Below are 25,279 nucleotides of genomic sequence, written 5' to 3'. Positions count from 1 at the left end.
CCATAAATGTTAGTGAATAAAACATTTCATTCATTCATTCACATCCATGCTGTTTTATTTTGTTTTCCATCCTGCTAATAACTATTACGGCCAATTATTGAGAATAGGCCTAATTGTCAAAGTATGAGCCGTGTCCCTCTCTTTTGCCTATTTAAATAGTTTGGGGTACCTTTTCTCAACACCTCCAGATCATCTATTGCAAAATCACCCAGGGAGTTTGTTAAATGCAGGTTCCCAGGTTTCGCATCCCTCCTATCAAATAGCCAGTCTTAGTTTAGCACTACTTCTACTTTCCTGGTTCCCACCCTTATTCAATGAAAGTAGAGTAATTCTTGCATACCCTAAAATCTGACAACCAATGTTTCTTGGGGATGATGCTAATAATTATTCTATAATCTCCTGGAAGAGTTTACCTTGCTCAAGGGCCAGTGCCTGTGTCTCTTGTCAGTCTGTGCAAAGGGACAGAGCCAGGGCCTGATGCTAAACCCAGGACATCGAGCATTTAGCCATGGACTGGGGGCTGCTGGGGAAGGAGAAATGATGGATGACGCCTGGTCCCCAGTGACTCGAATCCAAGGCCAGAGGGGTCATTTGGGTTCATCCATAAGGAAAGCCTTTGTTTTACACATGTTCAGCTCTCCTCAGTGTATCCACAGGTTCTTATCTCTTTAGAGAGAAACCTCAGGGATGGGACCATTTGATGATTTATTTTTAATGTAACATGCCTCAGTCTTCTCAAGAAGGACGTATCTTACTTTAGCACAATTTTTACTTCTATTTTACCTGGATAATCTATGATCTCTACCCTTCCTCAGTGAAGTTAGAGTGAAAAGAAAACTGAGTTTTTACAAGTTGGTCATGAAAGAGTTCTCATGTGTGCTCATGAAGGAAAGGGAAAAAGATTTCTAAACTTAGTATAACTTTTTTTCTTTTTTCTCTTTTTCTTTTTTTTTCTTTTTCTTCTGCTGTCTTAGCTTTTGGTCCCTGCAGTGGGACAAATGAATATAAAGAAAAAAAATCTAAGTCAAAAAAAATCTTTAGAAGCTTTTGAGCATAATAAATGTTAAATCTTCGAGAGAAGGATAATTGAGCCCCTCTGGAGTGCTCTGCAAAATGTTACTATGGGGGATGCAAAAAAGAGATTGAGCTTAAGTCACATTAAAGTAATTTACGGTGTCTACCAAGTTTGGATCAAGAACCAAAATCAGACAGTGAAAAATATTTATATTCAAAGATGTAGAGATTTGTCTGACAGTAGAATGTGAAAATTCAATGTTTTTTAACTGTCCATTTTATAAAGGATGTAGAGATGCTTTTGAGGTATTATTTAATGTATGCTCTTGAACTTTAAGAAAGAAAAGGGTGCAAGACCTATTTTGAATATTAGTCCTTAGACCACAGAAAGAGTCACTCAGAAAATGTGAAAAATTGTTCATGGCACAAATATTTAGAATAATTAAAAGTGGATGCTTATAAATGATGGGGGAGTCAGAAGTCCAATGTGTACACCAAACAACTGGAGATCATTTTCTCAAATACTTATGACCAAGAAAGTCATGATTATCAAACCCAGTGAAGAAATATGGAAATTTAAGAAAACATGAAATGTAATTAAAAAATTCAAGTAGAATCAAGCAGCATTATGCTATTAGTCATTCTAGAGTCAATGATGAATGATAATTCAGTGAAGAGAAGGGCTGAAAATATTGGATAGGGCAAGAAATCTGTCTGTCCATCAAGTCAGAATCAAACTGCTAACTTAGCACCTCTCCTCTGCTAGGCACTGTTCAAGGCACTGAATGTAGCAGGGAAAAGACAGGGAAAACCTCATTATTATGAGGTTATATTCTAATGGGGGTAGACAATAAACACATAAACAAAAAGAAAATATTTCAAATAACAAGAAATACTACTAAGAAAATAAAATGACAATAAAAATGAAATAAAATGGGGAGGGTGCATGGAGACTGTGCTTGCTACTGGGACCAGATAAAGCTGCCTGTAGGAGTTGACTTTTACACACCAGCAGAGGTCTGAATGATGTGAGGGCAGGAGCCATGCAGCCAGTTAGAGGAAAGAAGTTCAGCAAAGGGAACCACAGGTGCTAAGATCAAGAGATAGGGACAAGGAAAGAGTGTCTGAGAGGCAGAGAGGCTGGGATGGCTGGAGTATGGAGAATGGAGTGAGGAGATTAGGTAATCAAGTAACAAAAATGTCCTAACACTTGATTTTCTCCTGTTGCAGTAGCTTTATGAGGTCCTGAACAATGAGATAGGACTCCTGGGTGGGGATTCTAGGAAAACAGTTGTTTTCCTGATTAGAAGTCACAGACTCAGTTGGCGTGCAGTACTTTCATACTTTGCAGTTTCTCTTCATTCCTGCCTGGAATATGACACACAGTGCCTGGAGATAAGAGTAGCCATTTTGCAACTATGCAGGACAAAAGCCACATGTTAAGGATGGTGGAGCTGGAAGCCAGAGACAGGGGTTCTTTAATGACTGTTGAGCAGCAGTACCAGCCTTGCCCTTCCTGTCTCTAAACCTTTTGTTACATGAGAAAAAAGTAAACCTCTTACTTGGTTAAGGGTAAAATGCTTACATCTTTTACTTGTTTATTACCATGTTTAAGCCATTATGACTGGGTTCTTAATTCATGCAGTGAAAGTGTAAGTAGTCATGTGCCAGGTTTATTTCCACAATAAAGATTTTTGCATCTCATTCTAATTGCAATAGGAAGTCTTTAGAAGGTTTTAAGCAAATGGGTGATATAATCTGTTCTTGGAGAGTACTCGGCTGTATGTCAATTAGACAGCAGAGGGGCAAGGTGGGAGCACAGAGAACAGTTAGAAGGCTGTTGTAAGAGATGATGTTGTTCCTTCCATTTGTTTTACGACGAGTATTTTAGTCGTTCTGGAGTCAATGATAAATGATAAATTTTAGTCGTTCTGGAGTCAATGATAAATGATAAATGATATCTGTCCATCAAGTCAGAATCAAAGTTATGCCCTCAAAAATGAGATGTTGTAATAGTATTAGCCAGGCTGTTTGACGAGTTCCTGCTTGTCCGAGGATATAGGATTAGGGGCTACTCCTTGTTGCAAATACTTCGAAGACTGCTCAGCAGTGCAGGGGTATTTGGGTGTCTCCTTTTACCTTGCAGATGTTTAAATGATGAGAGTTAACTAGTGGTTATGTACTCTGTCTCCCTGTCTCAGCCAGCTTATCCTCACCATTGTCATCTCCCTCCACTTCATTTTTTCCTTTTCTTGTTTCCCTTGCTAGGGATCATTAAAACATTAACCAGAGCTGCCAAAGTAATTGAAGGCCACCTGCCTTAAGGATCATCTTAATGAAAAACAAGGGACTTAGAAAAATTGATCAAATTGAGTTTCTTAACTGCCTGTGAATTGCTATTAGCTTGGGAATTAGAATAGGGACCCAAATAAAATGATAATATATGTTCAACTCACAAATTATGGATTAGAAAGTTGTTTTCCCCTATTTATTTAGTCTGCAGAGGTAAATAAGTATTTTCTTAAGAGATAATGTAAGCTTCATTTTAGTATTATTATTAAAGATCAATAGAAGTAAAATTTTGTCAAAATACTATTTCACTTATAAAGATACCTAATTACAAATATCTGACTTCGTTGAAGGAAAAATAATCTATATGAGAAAAACATGAAAAAATAAGTAAGTGGAGTAATATTATGTGCCCTAAAAATGTCTTAAAAGTAGAAAAGATGGATTATATATACTTGCTACACATTGTAGAGTTCCAAGAAATAAACTCTGAAAAGAGTTTAATTATCAGTGAGATGTATTTTCGATGGATATGAGACACATTAAGTATTTCCTCCTAAACTTATATGTAGCATTACAGAATTTTAAAGCTGGAAAATCTTGGGTTCAAGTCTGCTTGTGTAGACTCTGAGGGGTGGGGTCCCTCCTTTCTCCTGCCCGGGTCATCCCCTAGGGCCAAGAACTGTTTACCCAAATGAAGGAGGAAACAGGTGCAGAGATTAAGGGTGCCTTGACTAGAGGGCTAGTTCGGGGTGGAGCCAAAACGGGGTCCCCCTCTCTCTGGGTTTCAGTCTGTCATTCTTCTTCCATCTCTTTCCTTCAATCTTATGCTATGACCTTTATCTGACTTTTAGCTGCATTAATTTATGGGACTTCCTGTCCAGGTTTTGCCCAAATTGATTCATACTTCTGCATAAAATCCATGAAAACAGACTTCCACATAAATCTTCATATTAGTTTACTTTTATGTGGGTGTAGCAGTGCTACATCATCTTCCTCATTTCTGAAGCATCTATACTTGTTTCTGTGTTTACTTTTCAAAAATATCAGGGCACATGTTACATGGTTTAGAATTTTACCAGGATTTTGGTTGACCCAATTGCCATAGATGAATGGCAAGTAATAGTGACCACTATGAGCTGTAGGTTTTCTTCAAATTGACACTTTGCAAATAAAGTACTGAATGTTGAACAACTTTCCCAAGCAAAAGTACTAAGTGTTCATTTTTACAAATCTTAAAATGGAGCTACAAGTTATCATTAACTTGTCACATACAAGGCAGATTTTTGTGAACCTCTGGGAGTCCTTGTATAACAGAAAGGAAGATACTATATCCAAACTTTGTATTCATTTATTCTACTCATGTTTATCTAATGTATACATAAATTTAATTTCCATTTCTATTGTGTTTTCTTCTTTTCCTGAAAAAAAAAATGCTGTTTAGGTTCACTTCTGAATGTTGAAAACAGTAAGAACTCAAGATATTTTATTTTTCATGATAGCCCCATGAATGAAATGGGTGATATGGACTGAAATTAGGTAAAATTTAGTCAACGTATTAACAGATTTTTGGTTACTAGCTCAGTCTTAATATGGAGGATGTTCTCTACAGTTGTGGACGTGATCTTTCATTGATAAAGGTACACCCATCCTGGTGAGCCTTGAACAGTCCCATTTTAATGTCTGTGTCTCAGCATAATTTCTTACAAAATTCCACTTCATGCTGAAAAGTGTCCTGGTTTGGATGGGAAATTATATAGTCGCCTTACTTATCAGCAACATTTTTATCAACAATGAATGTGCAGTCAGAATTACTTAAAAATGTGTAGGTAACTAAAACCTAGGATAGAATAGCCCCAAACATACCAGAATTAAAAACTAAAAATCTTGATAAGCTGGACAGATGGGATAAAATGGAAAGATAAAATGTATTAGGGTTTATTGGGGGGCAGGGAGGGGGGAATTACCTTTAGATTCCCAGACGTCATTGTCTAAGTACAATATCAAGGGAATTTAGATAGAAAGCTGTTCTTTCAAAATAGAGCTGGAGATTTTACTTAGGCTTGTACGGTATTTGCCAACACTGTGATGTGCCTGATCACACGGCAAGGAAGGTAGTGCTTCTGTTACTGGAACAGGGTCTAGACCTTTCTCTGCAACAGGACCATCTTCAGTGATGGCGAAGTTTTGTATCTGTGCTGTCCAGTATGATAGTTACTAGCCACTGTGGCTGTTGGGCACTAGAAATATGGCAAGTGAGACCAAAGAACTGAAGGTTTCATTTTATTCAACTTTCATTAATGTGAGTTTAACATCAAATAGTCACATGTGGCTAGTGGCTACTATATTGGACAGTATAGGTGGAGATTAAGAGAGATCTCAGTGGGGTTTGGGGTTGACAAACTGGGGACTAGTGGTCAAAGGGTATTTGATAGGTTTTGTGCATTCAAGAGACCATTTGCTTTAGCCAAACAGAAATTTTAATGAACATTGAACAATGTGCAAAGCACTCTGGTAGATACTGTAAGGTTTTCAAAAGTAAGCAAGGCTGTCTGTATAATTACAGATCTTATAATGTCCTATTAGAACCAGCAGGAACACAAATAAATAAGACACTAGTGCTGGTATTGCAGTATAAAGTCCATTGTATGGGAATCTAGGGGATGGAAAAGTGAGTATCAACCTCTGGATCTGAGAGTGTTTTGTGGAAGAGGTGGACTTTGAAGAGTAGTCACACTTAGAAAGAGATCAGCATTTAGGAGAGAAGCCCAAGGGTCAGAAAAAAGTCTAAGAACAGAGGGAAGGATACGCACTGGAGCGTGTTGTACAAGAGGGAATATTGTGGGAGAGAAAGTGTGTTTGGAAATGGATCGTAGAGAAGCTAATGCTGTTCTGAAAACTTTGGGTTCTCTAGGCAATTAAATGCATGTTTCTAAGCTGGAAATGGATGTATCAGGCCCATCTTTTGAAGGGGCCCAATCCCTGAGGTGATTAGAAGTGAGAGAGCGACTGTTAGCAGGCTCACCATGGCGTGGAATCCACGGGCAGAGACGGGCTTACTAGGCTGGAGGTGAGCTGGGAGACCATGCTGCTTTTCTTTATTTGAAGAGCTCCTGTTACAGCGACAAGGCTGAGGATTATTCTGTGTAGCACTTGACGACTGAAACAGGGTTGCAAATATATGAAGGCAGATTTTGGACCAGTAAAATGAGTAAATCTCTAACTATGAGACCTTCTACATATGGAACAGATCTGTGCTGGGATAATAGGGAAGGGTCCAACTGGTTTCCAGATTCTGAGATTTCAAGAACTTGTCAAAATAGAGAAAGAGGAGTTAAAGTTACTAACTTTTAATTTTGCCAAGTAAGAATATTAACCTTTCCAACTTTATCACCTAGTATTATCACCATTTAAGATAGGAAGTTCATTGCAATACTGCCTACCTTGCAAATAGGAGGAACATGATTTAAAAATAAAGAATGTCCCATTTCCAAAAACAGATGGTGGTCACCCTGATTTTAGCCCCACTCCTTTCTCCCCACATTATGTGTGCTCTGCATCTCTGAGAACTTTGCCTCCCTTAGTTTGACCAATGCTAATAAACAATGATATTTAAGTTGAAATAATACTTAGTATTTGCTTAATCTGATTGGCAGCTAATGTGGTCCAGCAGCTAACGTAATTATTATTTCTTACACTTAGATTAGGAAGATCATCATTGTTTGAAACAGTATTATGATAAACCCCCAGGAATTTGACAGAACAGTTACAGAAATGAGATGGTGGTCTAGGTATGATGTAATTATTGGTGTAGCAAGTGTCATTTATAAGGCCTTCAGAAAGAGTAAAAAGAGAAATACCCACCACCCATAGTTATTGTAGAGGGCAAAACTTTCCATTTCTTTATTATCATAAATCGTGAAGCTTCATTGATGCATATTTTATCACAGTGCTCTTGCCATATGTGATCTGAAGTTTCCAATCATATCCCCAGGGACCACAGTTACTGAAATAGATAATCAAGAATTCCTTTTATGCTCCTCTTAACACTGCCACCGCTCAGATTGAAATTAGCATCTTTTACAATGAAATACCAGTTGCTGTCACAGACAGACATGACAGCTGGAGAGAGAGCCTGTTTACCCAGTTAGTCTTCGCATCTTCAGTTCATTATGGTTTATTAGGATGTGTACTGTAAGTTCCTGAATGAAAAGACGTTGGGTTTTTGCACAGTGATTATCATTTGAATAGAAGCGTCAAGGAGCTGTTCTCAAATGGGGGTGAGGGGTGATGAAGGTCACCCTAATAAGCATCTGCTTGAAACTGTAATCATTCTTTCAAAACATGTCTTTGTAAGATGGCTTTGTCTCACACTTATCATTTGAAATGTTACTTTGCATCTTAGACCATTTGGGTGGGAATCGTGGCTACTCAACCTGCATGAGTACTTCCTATGTTGCAGGAACTGCGCTAGATGCTCCTCCATGTTCTGTCATGACGCAAGTAGTTGTGCCATCAATCTCATGACTGAAGTAATAGGAATATATTTTAACGAAAGATGTCAGAAAGGCCAAAGTCACACAGCTTGGCCAAAGGTTTAAGAATTTGAAACTCCCGGCTTTTTAAACTATCCTAGACCTGTACTGCCTGCAAAATCATTTTAGTTATTTTGTTGGCTAGAGGTAGTATACAGGCAAACAACATATAGTTCCTATCTTCCTAATATTTGAGTTACCATTTATTGTGTGTTCCCTATGTGTCAGGGCAGGTGCAGAATGCTCTATATAGATAATCAAATGTAATTCTTTTGAGATCAGCATCATTACTCCCACTTTTCAATTGAGTGAACTTGCTCAGGGAGATGAAGTACCTTGTTCAAGAATTTAAGTAACTTGCTCAGAGAGAGTCAGGAACAGCAATATGAAGCCAGCCAGACTCCTACACTGCTGGCTTAACCTCCAAGCAGTGCTGTGGGGGCGAGTCGTCAGGTGAGAGCCGCTTGCACAGGAAGTGGGGCGGGTTATGGGCAGTGGATCTCAGTGTGTGATCCTGGGCCTGGCAGCATTAGCTCTACCCGGTTTGACTGCTGCGACGGTGCACTTGGCCATCATACAGCACTATGTTGTACCAGGAGTTTGAATTTCATACTTCAGCTAAAGTGAAATTACTTGGTATTCTACCAGCCCGTTCCCCTGTCCCCAGTGCCACCAAACTGGATGAGTTCACCTAACCAGCAAGATGCTTCTTAGCAGTGAAGAACTTTTTGTTTGACTCATGAGATGCTCATGAGCCCCATTTCTTCTTCCTAGACAATTGGGGTCCTATGGTGGGGTTCTGGTCAATGAAAGGCAGTTGGAAATGGAATATCTTATTTTCATTACTAATTAGAAAACATTCTGAAAGATCCTTCACACTTTCTGTCCTTGTTCCTCTGCTGACTTGGAGCAAAGATTTCTGTCCCTAGGTGAGGCCCTAGAGAGGAGAATTCAAGATGGAAGCAGCCTGAATTTCTGCATCACCGCTTGGAGGAAGAGGGCTCGGAAGGACCCCCTCACATGAAGTTGAACTGTGATGTGGGCAAGAAGTAGACTATCATTGTGTTAACCACCGGGTGTTTTTGTTATAGCGGTTACACGTTGTTACCCTGAATACTGCTTCACAGTAATGGCCTTGAACTTCAGCTCCACTGCATCCTTTCTCTCTCCAGGGCACGCATGACAAGCTTCAGCCATCCACTTCTGGTTCCTTTTGACTGAGGAAGGGGTCTTGCCTGATTCACCTTCCATCTACGTAGCTACCTTGACACATCAACTCAAGACCTGTGGGAGTCCAGTCCTAGAACCTGGTGTTGGGTTATTGAAGAGAGTACAGTTTTGTTAGAAAGTTAAGTGTTCTGCCAGAAAAGGAGAATGGAGCTTGGAGATCAGCAGTAATTATATGCTAAAACAAATTTTAAAAGTGACAGGGATTGGAACATAATGCAATAGAATGGAGAGAAAAACCTAGATTCTTTGGATATTTCTTAAGACTGGACACAAAAAGACATTGCTAAGCCGCATGAAATGCACTGGCTGCCTAAGTAGTTGAGAGGCACTTTTCAGGGGAGGGCGGGAGAACACTGTATTGTATTGGCAAGAACAGTGGCATGGGGTCCTGGAATCCAGTCTCAGGCTAGTCAGCTACTATGTGACCATTGGAGAGCCACTTAAACTCAGTAGATTCAAACAGCATTCAGGAATTCCTTAATGCAGTCTAAATGTGACAAATACATCAATAAGCTTTATTGGTTGAAATGTCACTGTTATGGACTGAATGTATGTGCCTCCCTCAAATTCATATGTTGAAGCCCCAACCTTCCACCCAGTGTGATTATATTTGAATAAGGATGTAATTAAGGTTGAATGAAGCTCATAAGGGTGGGCCCTGATCTGATAGGGTTAGTGTCCTTGTAAGAAGAGACACCAGACCTCTCTCTGTCTCTTCCGTCCCTCTCTCTCCTCTTTCTCTTCCTCATTTCAGTCTTTCTCCCCACACATACACGAAGAGATCACATGTGCACAGTGAGAAGAAGGCAGCCATCTCTACTCAAGGGGAGAACTCTCACTAAATACCCTCTGTTGGCACCTTGATCTTGGACTTCCAGTCTCCAGAACCATGAGAAAATAAATTTCTGTTGTTTTAGCCATGCTGTCCATGCTATTCTTTTATGGCAGCCCTAGTAGACTGAAATACTAACATTGCCTTAATTGTCCAGTTATCCACTTAAATCTTCAACTCATGTTAGTTTGTGGAGATACATACCAAACTACACTGTGGTGAGCTACAACGTGAGGTTGACCAAAACATCCCACTTTGATAGTTTTCCCTTCTTTTATCACATGCATGTGGCAATTTAGTTTATATAGCACTTTGGCTTAATTTGCTGCATTTGGTTTTTACTCTGAGTTTGGAGAGAGATGCCTTGAATGAACATGTTCTAATTCTCAGTGCAGAACCTCTAGGTGCTGAATCTGTAGATATTCATGGAAAAATAATTGTCACTATACTGTGTAGGAGTGAATCTCTGAAAAGTGTAAGCTAACAACAGTGAACAGGGCATACTTCTTTACACAGCAAAAACAAGAATGGAATCATTACGGGATCCATAGGAAACATTCATTAAGAATTCAAAAGTCCTTCTACATTATCCTATTTCTGGGATGTCACGCATTCATACATTTCAACCTGGGAAGCCATATTCAGATAACGGCAGTGCTTTAGGTTCAACTTGCAAATGAATATTTCAAACTGCTAATAGTTAATGAATTTCTCTAGGTTTTCCTTGGGCACGTGCCAGCTTCCAGGACCTAAATCCACCTGTTCATTTTGGATTTGGGTTGAATTTGCTAGGAGGAGGCAGATGGTGAAAGTCAAACAGAAGATTTTTAGCTGGTAGGGCACAGAGAACAGATTTGCCAAAATGCCACCTGGTGCCTGAAATTCAGAGAAGAGAGCCACTGACAATGGTTAGTTGTTCTGGTAATTCCTGTCTTTCAGCCACTCCTGAAGACTGTACATTTCAACCCCGGCAATCTTAAACCTTTAAAGCACAGCCTAGGTGCAGTTTAAAAATAAACTTCTCCGGCACCTCACAAAGGTACACCGAGATTCCAGGGAACAAACATCAGATGCACTTATTCATATTTTTTAAAAGCTGAACATTTTTCCCCTTTTCCACTCAATTCTGCTTTGTTGCCCCTTCTCCGCGCCCTTCCTCACCTCCCTTTTGCTTCTCAGCCCTGCAGCCTGCCCCTTCCTGAAAGGGCAGTAACAGCCTGGAGCCCCCACCTTCCTGTGGCTGCGTGTATCTGACGGTGAGCTGACTGGGACTCTGGACATAGAACATTCCAGCAGGCTGACACAGCAGAATGCTTATGGGCGTTGCACCAGGCCAGTGGTGTCAGTGAGCCCCCACCATTCCACGTGGGGAACTCTGTGCCACAGAAAAGGGGTACATCCTGTCTCTGCTTTGAAGAAGTTATGACTCAGTTCGGGGGAGAGAAGATACACACCTGCGACAACCCCATCACTGGTGAAAACGCCAGCAAATACGGTGCACAAATATAGTTTAGTACAGGGAGTCTTGGGGATGGGCGAGAGAAATCGATGACTAATCATGGGAGGCCTCATTCAGGAAGCAGTTTTGAGTTATCTTATGGGAAAAAGGATTAGGAAAAAGTTCCAAAGAGATGTGGTTTCCTTAAGAAGTGAGGGTAACATGAGCAAGGCTGTGGCAGAAACAGTTCCTGAGAGTGCAAGAATGAGGAAAGGACTTTTTTGGCATGGAAAACCTTTACTTTCATTTATAAGCCATTTGTTGAGACTTAAAATGTCCCAGTAGATCAAAGAAATAATATGAAGTCAATTGTAGCCTGATGAAGGGTTGCATGTGTATGGCTGTGAACACATGAAATAGGGCATGGGGAACCCCTCTTGCAAAGGCAGTGCTCATTCACCCAGGAAGCATTTTTATTGCTGTAGTCACCAATCATTGAAACTATATTGGGTTCTTCAAATACATAGAACCCTGGAAGGAGGCCAGTTGAAAATAATTGGCCAAAAATATCTCATAAATGTTAGAAAAAAACATTAGGACATGTTCATCTCAAAAGGCAGAAGAGTGTTGTCTGAATTTCTTAGTCTCTAAAGAGCTACATAGGGATTTTTCCCCTCCTAAATTATACTGGGAAAACTCTGGATTATTCTGGAGGCAGGCCATGTAGAAAAGGGTAGAGAAGAGGTAAGACATAATGTGGCTGCTCTAAGGAAAATCATTATTTCGAGTTTACTGACAGCACCTCATCTCCTTAATTATAGCTTTGTTGACAGCTATTCACTTTGCATGCATAGAATCCTTGTGAATTTATATTCCAATTTGTGCCAAAACCAGATAAATGTTTAAGAGAGATGGTATTTTTGTTTACGTGTTTTTGTTATTGGCAAACAGTCTTGGGTCTGTTAGACCTGGGATTGTGTTACAGGGACAAAAACTTCCTGGGCTAACTTTCTTGGCACCTCCTGCTGTTCCTTGCCATCTGACCCATCCTTTTATAAAATCACAGAGCTCTAAGGGAGCAAAGAACAAGGACAAAAATACAACTGATGAACCATCGAGTTATCTGGTCTACCCAGCAGAGAGTAAGCCCGGCTCTGCCCTGGTGAGTGTGGCCCACCAGCACCGCGGGACCAGGAGGGAGTTGCTGAGCTAAGACAGGAGGGAAATGAGAAACTTTCAAGCTTGGGCATGTGGACTGTACTTCTGAGACGTGCTCATCTTTTTAAAAATTGAATTGCTAGATCCCTGGGCTTCCCTGTATTCAAGTCAAAGGCCCAAAACACTTCCTTATTCAAGTATATAAATGATTTTGCATAATTTACAACTTCACATGATTCTGATTTTCATTCTCTCAATTAGTGTAGATAATGATCATTGAATTAAACTATGCAATTAACTTCATATCTACCTAGACTGCCCTTTTCTTGCCAAGCCTCAAAGAGAAAAGTGTGTGTCAAACCTGCATTTTATTTTAGTATTTTTGTGTCCCTTGAAAAATCCTACTTACACTCATAAAGAAAGAATACTTGTCAGAAGGTATGCCTTTCCGTTTTTTAAAAAACAATTTTTTTCCCTGAGCTGCTTCCATAAATTGTTTATTGTTCAATATGGCTGTGACTTGTCACTGCAGTTACTTATTTTTGATGCCTTCAATGTGGTTTAAATATTTATTTTACCCAGCACCAAATGTATAAAAAGTTTCCTTTTGTCTCAAAGATGCAAGAGTTAGCTTTAGGGTCTTCCACAGGACCTTAATAAGGTGGGGTTGGGATGGGGAAGGGACATAGCAGATCTCTCTCACTTGTAGGCGGGATATCATCATGAAACAAACTCCTAATACTGATGCATTTCCTCCCTCCCCTTATGATGAATAAAGCCTGGCCTTAGAGGTCATTCTTTTTTCTCCTTTATATGCCATTCAGTCCTGCCCCAATTTTTCAGATCCCCTTGCCAGTAACTTCAAAAGGTACCATGACTTAAGGCCAGCTGCACTTCTCAGAATTATGAATGAAGGTAGAGATTGACACCATATGGCTTTGACATGCATTGACTTGAGGAGCTTGGACATCCAGGGTTAAGGAACTTGCAGCACCACTTGGCTGCAAAATTCCTTAACATTCATAGGACGTTTCCTTCTCAGGTCAATTCCTAGTTTATTCTCTCGGACTCCCATGAATAATCTATCTGATCCTACATTCTGGGTAGTTTGTGTCTGATGGACAGCATGCCTTCATATTTTCACTCTCTATGCTCCATACTTCTTCAAATTGTAGAGGTGCTTCCTATGACTCATGTTCATTTAGGATACAGCTTGGTTCTTGATTTAGAATATTTCTCACCATAAAGCATATCAAAAATACTCTTTATAAAAAAAGTCTCCCCCTACGGAATAATGTAAAAACTAGGGGAAATCTGTGAATAAAACATCAGTGCAGTAATTTCCATTCCACTTCACAAAGTCATATAAATGTTCTTCAAGCCACCATCTGACATGGTGGAATGATCCCTCTATGAGTAAATGTTATGATAAGAGGCTCAGCTATTTTAGACATGTGCCTGGGTGGGCTGTGAACATACACCATGAGACTATTTCATTAGCAGATGACCCCAATCATCAGCAGAGGAAGAACTCTGAGATCCATAGGGCCCAGCTCAGCCTCCTGCCTTTTGACAAAATGGCCACCCTACAGAGAGCTGCACAGATGCCATTTTAAGTCCCAGGATAAGTACTTGGGCGGCCTCCCACCACTACCTTGATGCTTTGCAAGAATGATAAACATAGAATTATGGACTTCAATAAGCGTTGAAGTGCATGTGTGCAGCAGGGCAGCAGTACGTTTAGAAAGCAAATGCTGAACTGTGTTTATGTTTTGGGCTAATTACTGTCTGCAGTGAGCATGAAAGAGCACTGATGAAGAACAGGAAGTCACCAGATTTAATGTGCAAAGCTGAAGTTATCTTCCACTACATCGGAGTTACAAGGAGGCCGAATCCAGTGCTCTCTGGAAGAATGGCTCGGATCTTTGTGTTTTTGGCACTGGAATAATAAAGGCAGAGAAAATAGTTTTAAAAATTCATTTGGTTTTATGAAATACCCAATAAGGTAATCATAAAACGGAATATAATCCAACAGGATAATCATGATCAGAAGACAGTTTGATCTCTAATGATATCATTGTCTAAAAAATTTGACCATTAGAATTTCCTAAATCTGTGGAAATGAAAGTTATCAATCTTGTTTTCACACTATTACTTTTAGCCTGGAGTCCTGGTTTCTAATTCTCTAATTTATACAATAGTGTCCAAAATGCCATTACCAATCTTTCTTCTATAGACATTAAAAAACAAAAAACAAAAAAAACCCCAACCCTATTTTGCTCATTTACTTAAAGTCGACCCATAGCAATTTGCACTATTTGAAGTGGACAATATTACAGATAATAGAAGACAGCAAATAAGTTTTTAAATGATGTACTTTAGTCTTTGGAAAATATTTTAGGTATTTACGTTTAAACAGTCGTATGCCTCAAACTCTAGAAATTGCCATCATTTCAAACAAAACAGTGTATCCCTTCTGAAAGGATGAGGTGGGGTGATGTAGTGATTATAAAACAGACTTGTGACATTGGACTGACTCGAGTTACAGTAATAAGGCTGGATTTACTAGCTGTGTGATCTTGGACAAGTTGCTTAACTTCTCTGTGACTCAGGTTCCTTAGTTACAATGTGGTGATGATACCAGTTCCTGCTTCATAGGGTTCTTATCAGGAATAGCTGGGATAATGCTGGTGATGTGCCTGACATGGGGCCTGGCACCTTTAGGAAGTGATTCTTAGTCTATAAAGCACATGGTAAGATTCTGTCTCCTGCTTAGTGCATTTACCCCTATGATTCTGAATATGTGGATTAAAGAAAACAGAAATATTGCTTTTATTTACAGAATTACTGAGAATAGCTACAAGGTCAGGAATTGCCTATAAAAAAGTGCTCATATACACGAGGGTGAGGAAACAGCCTGGAGAACATCAGGTGCATCCTCCCGTCTGTGCACAGATTCCCATAGGCCGGTCATCTGCACGCTTCCCTCTGAGGACCGAGAGCTCGCTAATCCCTAGGGGAGGCTGCTCCAGAGTAGGACGGTTCATCATGAGGAGGCTCATCATTATAGTCAGATCAGATTTGCTTCTTGTAGTTTCCATTCAGGGGTCCGGGTTCAGTTCTCCATGGCAATACGGAACAAATTTAATTTCTGTTTTACGTGAAGATATTCCAGATACTTGAAGATGACTGTTATGGTCCCTCTAAGACTTTTCTATGCCATGTCTGCCATTTTTGAAGCCTTCATCAGCTTCTCTTGTTGAAAGGCATGTTTTTGAGCCCTGGTAGGCCAGTGGCTATTTTCTAGACATGACTCAGGTAGGCTGTGAAGAGTAGACCAGAACAGGACATCTCAGGCATGTCCTGACCAAGACAAAGCAAAACCAGGAAAGAGCTGGTATCTCTTTGATGATACTTTGACTCAAACCTGAGTTTGAGTCCCAGCTCAGCCTTCCCTTAGCTGAGAGAGGCCTTGGGCATGCCACTCCGCCTCCACGTGGTCTGTTTTCCTCACTGGCATTTGTTCACGTTAAATTTCATCTTGTTAGATTTCGCCCATCCTATCAGCCTTTGATCCTACTTCTCCATCTAATGTGTTATTTATCCCTTCTGGCTTCAATAAACTTATAAATATGATTGGCATACTGTCATGCCTGCATCCATGCCACCAGTTAAAGCAAAATGTAGTACATGTCAGGTCCAAACAGAGGCCTTCAATAGAGCACTCACAACCTATACCAGGTCAACTGTCACTTCATTCATTTGTTAAAGAGCTATTTATTGAGTATGACTGTGTGCTGGGCATGTGCTGGGTTCAGGGGATGTAAAGATGAACAGGAGCATCCGGATTCCGCCCTCCTGGAATCTGGAATAGTAACTGGCATTTTGGGGCACTGTAGTTTAAAATGTTTCGATCGTTGTACCAATCTTTGTTGGTACAAAGATGTAATCACAGCAATCTCTTGATCACCCTGTTTGGGCTCCAAGGAAAATGAGTTTACTAGAAAAGATATTAGTGAAAGCATGTTGTCTTAATTTTTTCTCTTAGTATTGTATCTACTTTTTTTTTTTTTTTAGAAATCATCTATAATATGGCCAGCATAACTATGATAATTACCTTTATTTGGAAAATGGATGACCTACCCTTACATTGAAAATGTGTGCTTTGATAAGCAGTACATGGAGGCTGAACCCTGCTCAGTGGCAGTGGTTCTCCATCAGGGGCGGTTTTGCTTTGCCGGGAGGCTTTGACAGTGTCTGCAGATGTTCATGGTGTTCACACTGGAGAAAGGGGGCTGCTGGGATCTCGCAGGCAGTGACCAGGGATGCAGCCGAACATCTTACATTGCACAGGGCAGCTCTTTTCTCACCCTTCCAATAAAGAATTAAGGCTTATCTGCCCCCAAATGTCAGCACTGGGGAGGGTAAGAAACCTTGCTGTAGGGCAGGCACTGTACCTGCATGGTTAGTATTACAAACTTGGGAGAGTCTTTGGTTTGAAGTCTGCCCTTACTGACCACTTAACCCTGTGCCTCAGTTTATGCATTTGCAGAATGAAGACGATAACAATATTAGCATCACTTAGAGGGGTGATAAGGTCATGCACGTGAAGCACAGTGGCCCAGAGGCAAGGACTGTGTAAGTGGTGGTCACTTTTCTGTCTGCGTTCTCTGTGCATGCTGTCCATTTTAATTGACACAAGCAAGCTCTCTAGAAATATCCAAAGAAATGGACAGCACTTCCATATCATGAAGAAATCTGTTGTTTGCCTGTGTTTAAAGAAACAACCCTCGACAATTTGGTCTCCAAATGTTCGCCTGCCCCAAGAATCGGATGGTAGCCTCTGTGCTTAGCTGCCTAGAGTATTTCACTGAGATGCTGAACTGCCAAAAGGATTAACTTTTTAATGACTACTCAAGGATTTTATCTCCGAATATGAGTATGCCTCACATTTTTAGACTGAAATAAATGGACACAATATTATGGAGGTGAGAGCAGAGGCTAAGAAGTAAAAGTAGGTAACGTTTTAATGCTTCAAGAACTATAATGTTAACAAAGATGTACTTTGATTGCTAGGTACTATTTGCTTTAAATACAGTTTGTAGTGGTATTAATGATGGCCCCCCCCAAAAGTAATTTAATATTTATTTATAAGATAAACATCCTTGGGAGTTTTTGTCAGTTTGTGCAAAGTATGGGCACAGATTCAGATACTTATTTAATATCCTGGAAGGCTTACAAGACACATGCCCTCAAGGATGGCTTCTTTCAAAGATGTGATGGTGTCGCCATTGCAGATTCATACTACAGATGAGGCCTCCGGGGCAGGGAGTCAGGGTACTTGAAGAAGAGAGATATTGGGCCTTGAGTTAGGAAATGAAGATAAGGAAACCTTTGGGCCTATGTGTGTGTGGATGGCTGTACAGAGATGCCTGTAATGTTCGGTTGGTTTTTCCCAGATGTTTAAAAAATGTGGTAAATAAGTGATACTGTCCATTCTACATGTCTATTCAAAACATTTGTATGGAAAAAGATCTTAGATGCAAAGACTGAGTGTTCACTTCCATCTGTCTTGATACTCATATCAGAATGCTAATAATCTTTCAAATAAAAATATATTTTGTTGCCTTTAGAAATTACTTATAAATGAAATTCCTTTAGCCAATTTCTAATTAAATTGCTAAGTGAAATTAGTTCTGTTTTAAAAACAAACTATGGTAAGTTCATCGATTAATCTTAGGTTACAAACGAGCTACCTGTTAGACCTTGATGAGGGGTTTGAAGATGTTGACTTTATAAAATGGAATGAACTGATAATAAACATGATATCAAATGTACATTATTCCTTCTGGAAAATATTATACAATAGCTTTAACCAGATTTTTATAAATACATCTAAAATATTTATGCTCAGATACACACTTCAAAGGTTTAACCATTTACATCAGTTTCTATGTATTAAACTTTTAATTTATCTATGGAAAGTGGAACCCCAAATTTATTTCCATCTGAAGATAGAGCTAGAGAACAAGAAAGCTGCACTGTGCATCTTTCCATGCTATTTTGACCATAACCTTAACTCGAATCCTTGTAAACAACTCTCTCTGGGAACAAGGGGTAATTGAATCTTCATGCTAATTCTATCCTGGTTTCCTCTTGACTACTAGCACCCAATTATGCCAACGTATTACACTATGTACTGTTCTTTAGGAAAACAGTAAGACCACCTTGTTCATTCAGCTAAGGTCAGACCTAAAAAAGCGAAACCAAACCAAAACAAAACACAACACAGGCTGATGGAAGGATTTTGGTAAAAGGTTAGCATAGCTTATTTTAATTATAAATCAGGGGCAGGACCAGATATATGTAAGTGTATTGGCCACAAGTCATTGCAGTGTAGGTTTCTGTCCTTTCAGGTGATTTTGAACATAAAGTTGTAGTTGCAATGTTGGACTTGACTATTTGGCCAGTATGTCAAACAAACTTCTGTGACAACCAGGTGTGGCCATTGCCATGAGATGAAATTATTATTAATTACCCTTTAATTAGTTGATACATCAGAGGATATGAAGCCATTTAGTGATAATTAGTCTGACTAATAGTACTTCAAGGGTGGACTCTGTGTGACGACTTGTTATGAGTAACAGCCATTTGGTGAATTGCCATCTTCACTATAAAGAGATACTGTGAATTTTTAACAACTTACATGTGCATAAAACCATTCAATGTTTAGGCAAGACTGAAAAAAAAAAAGCAGGGGCAGAGGGAAGGCTTTAAAGGTTTTCCTCTTTTCTTACCACCTCATACCTACACCAGAGAATTGCCAATAATTATTACTATTGGTCATGGCATATCTTGCTTGCCAGTTTAGAGAAATAATTTGAAGTAGCAAATGCAATTCAAGAATTTAATTTAAAATATTGTAAGTTCTTCTAACTTGGAGACTCCATTAAATCATTTTAATTTTCTTTATAAAAAATGAAACCAACACACATATACTGAGACTCTACCACATGTAAGATTCCAGCTAGGAGCTACAGAAGTCTAAAGAAATATCTTTTCTACCCAAGATAACTTTATTCTTAATGTGGTCATAATAAACTCTAAGTTTTTTATTAGATTGTCGAACATTCCTATAAATAGTAAAAATGCCACCATTTCACACAAATTGTGCATGTCTTGGACTTTTGCAACTTGCGTGTTTTTTTTTACTTGACGCCAGCCCTTTACTACTTTGAAAGAAGAAATGAATGGTATTGTTATAACTTTACCTTGCATATTTTGATAAGATCTAACAGTTCATAGCTTCTCTTACTCTTATTGTAGTTATTCACTGATGTGTCCCCATACCGAATGTTCTTTTATGATTCCTTAAACTTAAAAAAAAAAAATCACATATACCTTGAGGGGAATTGGACCATTTCCCTTTTGCACTCACTTGAGTAATGTTTGCAGTTAAATATTCTTAGGGCTCTAAAATTAAGTTAATCTGTATGTAATTTGGAATGTTCATTCTTAGCTAGACAGTCCTGGTTAGTGAGAGATGGGCAGATAATTCTGCAAAACTATTTAGCAAACCATGAACAGCAATTAAATGAGAAAAGGCTAAATTTCTCTTTAAAATGGGTTGTTGCCATAATTTAATGTGGCAATATGATTTTCTATTTTTAATTGCTGTAGACAGTGCATTTTTAAAGTAGAATTTTGTCTTCTGAAAGCTAGATAGTTCCATAATTTTGTACTACTTATGCTTTATGACACTTCAGTAAGTATTCTGCCTTTGCAATCCCTTTCCATTCATGATGGATTAAAAACTAAAGGTTAGAAAAGAAAGTTTTGTGCCTCTTAAACAAATTGAGAAACAACTGATATCTTGGAGAAACTAAGTATTTCTCTTTATGAGACTTTATGACCTTATGTAATTTAGTATGCTTTCTTTATAACGTTGTGCTTTCATTCTCAGAAAAATTATACTTTATACTGACACTTAAAGATGTTGCTTTTTAATTTAAATGAGAATTTTGCTTCTATTTCATGTCAATATCGGGATTCACAGAGGGTTTGAGCCCAGTAAATAACATGGTTCTTCCTTTCCCGTGCCCCAGACAGTACTTAATGCTCTCTATAGTCCTTACTTATTTCTTCACTTGCAAAAGTCATTCAGAAGGAATTCATGACAGTACCATCTTTTAGTAAATAGCAGTAAGTCAAAGTCTACTGCCTTTGGTAACTGTAGATACTCAGCTGCTTAAAATCACCTTTAGCACTTAGAATACATTTTCTTCTGTCTCTAAATTAGCATGAAAGTATAGAGAAGTTTATTCAATTAAGTGTGAAAGATTAATCACTAGGCAGTATGTTTCCCAATAGAAAACAATTAAATGTCAAAAATGGAATATTTACTTCTTAAACCTTATATGTGTATGAGAAAAAATGTTGGAGAGGCATAAAAATCTGGTGCTATTTGCATATATTTTGATTGAGCTGAAACTCAAACTGTGCCTAACTAAAACCTCTTCATTAATACTGGAATTACCTCATGCATTCATTCCTACCATCGTTTCCCCTACTGTTTTTAGAAGATGAGGAACTTTACATATACAGATGTAGAACCGGGAGGGGAAAATGGCAGCAATGGATCTCAGATCTCCAGTACTCCCAGTGTTCTGGGGATAGGAATATGCTTTTCTTTTTCCTTTTCGAAGACGAACCAGGATTTTTTCCAAAGGACCATCGTGGTGAAACAAGTGAAGATAAAAGTGATGTGTGACTTTTCTTTTTCTCCCTTGCTCTTATTTTCGCTGCTCTGCACTAGCGATTGCAACACCACCTGATCAGAATGAACAATTAACTGTCTAATTATTCCGGTCACACCAGCCCACAATGAAATCTTTATTCCGTGTTTACAGCCATCTCTGGCAGAGGCTGTCTCGCTGTTGCTAAACTAAGAAGAACTGCCCTTCGACTCCTCTCGGCCTCAGCTGCCTTGGTTGCAGCCTTGGATGCCAATAATCAGACTGCTTTTTCTTCCAAAGTGGACACTTTTTTTTTTCAGGGTGAAAAGACCTATTCTCATCATCCCCCCATATATTCTGGCTGATTTATGTTCTAGTCCCCGAAGCTCTTCCTTCCGTATCACTTTACATTTTTCCTCTCTCCATAGAACACCACCAGGCAAAACCCCATTTTAAGTCCAAAATTGTAAAAAATGCTTAACCAAACACTGCTTGCTCATTACTATGAGGGAAAGACAAATACAACAACTGGTTTATGGGCAGAGTGAAGTCAAGGAAATCCCTCCTGCTTTTCTAAAACTGCTAATTTTCTAGCTCAAAAGGCATTCGATAACTTTTCTACAAGGGGAAAACATACCCACTTTTCAGTGGCTCTCTTGATTACTTCCAACTATTTACTTAAATTCACCAACAGCTGCATGTCTTTGAGAAGCTTCAGAACTTAGGGAGTATTTACAAATATATAAGGGGCTGAGAGAGTACATCTGAATCTCTTTGAAATGACAAGGGAAAACTCTTGCATGGTACAGACAGTGATGGAGAAGTTAACACCAATCCAAAGGTAAGAAGAAGATGGTACCTTCACAGGGAAGGAGAAACTCCTGGGCTTACCCTCTGGCCCATTTGGTGGAGTCCCCTTCCAGAATCTGAAAGCAGATGACAGCTGCTGGGTTCTTGGCCCTATACTACTCAGCAGTTTTTCGAGAAGAACATTTTCTTGCTCTGTATGGATGACGGCACCTCCCTTTCCATTCAGGTCTCCAAACCCTATGTGATAGTTCCCCAAACAACCCTTCCAGCTCGCCCCTCGGCCCTCAGTACTTACTACATTCATACTGCCTCTCCTGTGAGAACTGGGTCATAAAATTTTACAGGGGAGAAAGGTAGGAGGGGGCGTTTCAGGAGTATAAACACTGATTAAACTCCTGGGCAACTCTCCCCAAATGAAAGATCATTTTTCTACAAGTATGCACAAGAATGTCAAGAATGCTAAGTCATTTTTATGTTTGTACACTCCTTTTCCATTTTAATTTTACACTGCCACATGGTACGCACTGCTAGAAATGTATCTCCGTAACTGCAGTTTAAGCAAACTTTTCACAAAACATTAATATCTCCTATTTTATAGACTCTCCTTTCCCAGGATGCTCAAAGCATTATTTGGATACAAAATCAGATCATCTCATGACAACTGTCCTATTCGAAAGGCACGGCTGCTACTCCTGCACCGGCCAACAGGGCAAATCAGAAGCACTGGAAAGGAAAGGTCACCCCAGAGTCAGTGACAACAGCTTAGGTCGACCTGGAGAGCTTGGTTCCAGTTTATACTACTTCCCACTCACTCTGCATTTGTCTCTTTCTCTGTCTGGCAGGAAGGGATGTGGCCAACAAGGAGGCTTGACCTCATCTCCTGTACTTGGCTGAACTGTGACACGCTGTTCTCCCACACTCTCTCCCTGTTCTCTGCACCATCAGCTGGCCAAGCCTGCGCCCTAGAGCAGCTCTGTCCAGGGGCCAAAAGGAGGCGACCGCAGGTGCCCTTGTGGCTGCCTGCAGTGCTGGGGATGGAAGCCTGCCCCTGCCAGGTAACCTGCGCAGTGGGACTATGAAGGTCACGCTGAGGGAGAAATGAACTTCCAGGTTATATAAAGACAAGAAAGGAAGAAGCTGGGTCGAGTATGGGGGTCAAGATGGGCAGTGCCTCCATGGTTCCCCAAGCAGATGAGGCTAAGAAAAGTGAGCACGTATTCACTGATAGCATTGGTGCAAGCCCATTATACAGTCACGACTTTTTGTTGCTTCTGTGGTTCTTAAGTAGATCCAGGTCCTTATCTGGGTGTCTGACACCAAAGCAGTCCCGAGGGGTCATTTCCCTGGGTGGAGAGAGACATCAGAGACTAGTCGGGGCCAGGGGACATTTTATTTGGGGAGGGGCAGACTCAGTTTCCCGGTGATCTATAACAATCAGAAGAAAAATCCTTTCTGGCATGCATGCCATAATAACAACAGCATTGATAATTGTGATGATAATAACGGCACGGTAAACTCCAAATTACCAGGAGACCAGCCACGCCAGCTCTGCTGCCAGCCCTTTTGCTCTCTGCCTGGTGTCGGCAGGAAAAAAGCCTCTGGCGCTGCCTCCGGGACGGCCTCCAGGGTCCAGCACCGCCCCCCGCCTCCAAGGAGGAGAGGCAGGCAGAGGCTCCTGCTTCAGCCAAAGTCCGGCCCAGCCTCTCCTGTTGCTAGGAGCAGGTTGGGACTCCGAGGTAGCGTTTTCTTTGCAAATCTGCAACTTTCACCCGGTATGACCCCTCGCCGCCCCCTCACCCCGCTGTTCCTCCACCCGCACCCCACGGCGAGTACAACCAGCAAAGCCCAAGCAGTCCGCGCGCAGTTCAGAGCTTTCCCTGCGAGTGTCGGGGCCCGGATACAGGAAATCCGGGGGGCCGGCGACGTCCGGCAGGTGGCGGGTGCGCGAGGCACCACCGCCTTCACCCCCCGCGGCAGAGCTCCGGCGGGGGGCACGGCGCGAGGCGCGGGCTGGGACCTGCCTCGCAGGCGCCCGGAGCCCCCCGGGGCCCCCCGGAGCCCTGGTCCCAGGTCCCCCTTCCCGGGCGTCCCCGCGCGGGGCACGCGGCCAGCCCCGCCCCCCCCAACTCCGGCAGCCGCAGGGAGGCGCCGCCGGCCGCGGGGATGGCGAGGGCGCAGCGGGGCCGGGCGCCCGGAGCCGCGCTCCTGGTGCCGTGTCCCGTGCCCGGTGCGCGCTGCCCCCGCGCGTCCGCCGGCCCCGCTTCGCCCCGGCCTCCCCGCGCCCACAGAGCCACCCCCCTCCATCCGCTCTCCCCCAAAGTCCGGGGAACTCCAGCTCTGCCCGGCCCGTACGCCGGCGGCGGCGGCGGCCGGGAGCGGCGGGCAGCCCCCGGGGCGGCTGCCTGGGGACCACGGGCTAAGCCGCCCCGCGCCGGGGCACAGACGCGCGGGGTCCCCCACCCGAGCCCCGCGCCTTACCGGGCACGGCCGGTGACTCTCCGGGGACGTCCGGTGCAGCCTCCTCTCGGGCGGGCGTCCGGCTCACATCGCTGCCTCCCCCGCCGGCGGCCGGGGTCCCGCTGGTCCCTTCGCCCGCGCTGGCGGCGCCGTCCCCGCCCCCCACCCCCCTGCCCCGGCTGGCAAAAGTGTCACAGCTTTTCTGCCTTCGGATCTTTCGCAAAGTCTCGGCGCGGCCGCCTGGAGTTGGGCGGCGGTGCCAGGCGCGCCAACCCCGCGGATGCCCTGTCCCACCGTGCCGCGCGCCTGGCGCCCGGCGGGGCCGGGGAGGAGAGCTTCCCGGTGGCGGTCACCGTCCCCGGAGCGCGGCGCGCGGGCCGCCTCCCCTCCCTCGAGCCTCCCGCTGCCCGAGTGGCTGCCGCCCGCCTGCGCCGCGGGGCCGCATTCCCCCGCTCATGAATATTCCGACAGAGGCTAATGCCAGCGAAGTGAATTGAATTAGCCAACTGGTGCCAGGAATGTGCGCTGCTTCCTTCGGAGGAGCAGTCTGGAACCCCGGCAGGTGAAAGCAATTAGCGTACGCCTGGCACCCTGTGGTTTAGAGCAGTGAGGGGCAAAATGGGTTAATTCTTTAAAAGCAGTTTCGACACCGCATTTACATGTTTAAACTCCTCTATTGGCGGAGAGAGTAAGGAAATGATGAGAGGAAGCCAGAGGAAAGGGAGTCGGTATTGTAGGGGGGCAGATGTAACCCCCTCCCCCCAAATCCTCCTGAAGTTGA

At 41.9% G+C, this 25,279-nt stretch overlaps 1 protein-coding gene across 1 annotated transcript in view; it reads right to left on the bottom strand.

Moving 5' to 3' along the window:
- The window catches only part of CDH20 (cadherin 20), a 188,159-nt gene extending 163,509 nt beyond the window's left edge, over nucleotides 1-24,650 (bottom strand). The window contains exon 1 of the mRNA XM_036876692.2: nucleotides 24,520-24,650. The gene's annotated coding sequence lies outside the window, so the exon portion shown is untranslated. The remainder of the gene's footprint in view (nucleotides 1-24,519) is intronic.
- Nucleotides 24,651-25,279: the final 629 nt, after the last annotated feature.

This window comes from Manis pentadactyla, chromosome 6, assembly GCF_030020395.1.
Source record: "Manis pentadactyla isolate mManPen7 chromosome 6, mManPen7.hap1, whole genome shotgun sequence".
Classification (NCBI taxonomy): domain Eukaryota; kingdom Metazoa; phylum Chordata; class Mammalia; order Pholidota; family Manidae; genus Manis; species Manis pentadactyla.
The sequence above is the reverse complement of the archived record's forward strand: the minus strand, read 5'-3'. Positions and strand labels throughout refer to the sequence as shown.